Source organism: Musa acuminata, chromosome BXJ3-8 (genome assembly GCF_036884655.1).
Source record: "Musa acuminata AAA Group cultivar baxijiao chromosome BXJ3-8, Cavendish_Baxijiao_AAA, whole genome shotgun sequence".
Classification (NCBI taxonomy): domain Eukaryota; kingdom Viridiplantae; phylum Streptophyta; class Magnoliopsida; order Zingiberales; family Musaceae; genus Musa; species Musa acuminata.
In genome coordinates this window covers 26,386,519-26,388,109 of record NC_088356.1, presented here as the reverse complement: position 1 = coordinate 26,388,109, position 1,591 = coordinate 26,386,519, and positions in this window count along the sequence as shown.

Sequence of the window (1,591 nt, the reverse complement as noted above, 5' to 3'; positions counted from 1 at the left end):
TTAATCGAACGAAAGATTTTCGAACTGATGTAATTTTATCCGTTGCACTAATTCACCCCCCCCTCTTAGTGCCGACTTGATCCTAACAGTTGGTATCAAAGCCACGTTATTTCTCATTTGGTTTAACACCCAAGAGAAATGACTCTTTTCAGATTTCAAGAGAGTATTTCTTTCATTCGTCCTTCTATGTTCAATGGGATGAACTACACTTATTGGAAAACTCGAATGAGAGTTTTCTTGCTTTCTATGGATTTAAACTTATGGAATATCATTAAAAACAGATTTAAAAAGTCTTATACTCCAACGAAAGAATGGAATGATTTGGAGAAGAAAACTTTTTCTTTAAATGCTAGAGCTATGAATGCTTTATTTTGTGCCTTAGACAAAAATAAATTCAATCAAGTTTCTACTTACGAAACGACTTTCAATATTTGGCATACACTTGAAATCACACATGAAGGCACTAGTAGAGTAAAGGATTTTAAGATAAATCTTTTGATGCATAATTTTGAACCATTTCGAATGAAGCCATGCGAAACCATTGTTGACATGTACACCCATTTTACGGATGTCGTCAATGGCTTAAGAGCTCTTGGCAAATGTTTTTCGAATCTTGAACTTGTTAATAAAGTTTTACGATCTCTTTCTAAAACTTGGGATCCTAAAGTAACAGCCATTCAAGAGGCCAAGGATTTGAATACTTACCCTCTCGAAGAACTTATCGGGTCTTTAATGACCTATGAAATGCGTTGTTTGACACAAAGCGAACATGAGAACAACCTTCCAAAGAACAGGAAGGATTTGACACTTAGAACAAATGAAAACCACTCGAGCGAAAGGTCAAGTGATGATGAACTTGAACTTCTCACTAAAACTAAAAAAGTTCATTAAACAAGAATTAAAGAATAAAAATGAACTTAAAAAGAAGTTGTCAAAGAAGAAGAGAACACTCAAAGTGACTTGGGACGAAACAAGGACATCCGAAAACAAGGAACAAACCGATGAACTACGATAGCAAGGCATAAAGCAAAATCATGTTGACGCAGACGTTCTCCACTTCAATAGCAAGGTATACAGCAAACTTCTTGACGCAGGATTAACTACGATAGCAAGGCATAAAGCAAAATGAAATCCCGGAGTCAAGAACGTAATTTCGTTGGGAGTTCGAGAGTTCATCGGAAGTCTGGACATTCGTCGGAAGTTCTGTTGGAACCAACCAAGAAGTCCATAAGCTTGCCAAAGAAACTCGTCGGAACTCACCAAGAAGATCATCATGAAGTCCAGGAGCTTGCCGGGAGTCTGCTAGAATATTTTCGAGAGATCGTCGGAAGTTCGCCCGAAGATCGCCGGAAGCTTGCCGGAAGAAACTGGACTTAAAGATTTGTTTAGCTTAGGAAATGTCTTAGAATTCGTAGTTAGCATATAATTGGGATTGGAATTGGGCCAACCCAATTAGGGCCCAGTTGGGCCCATATAAGAATTGTGTTGTACCCAATGAAAAGGCCCAAACAGTGCCCCAAGAGGTGACACTGTCATGGCATAGTCTTCGAGACTATGTCAGGTGGTGGTACTGCCAGTCTGGGCGATGGAA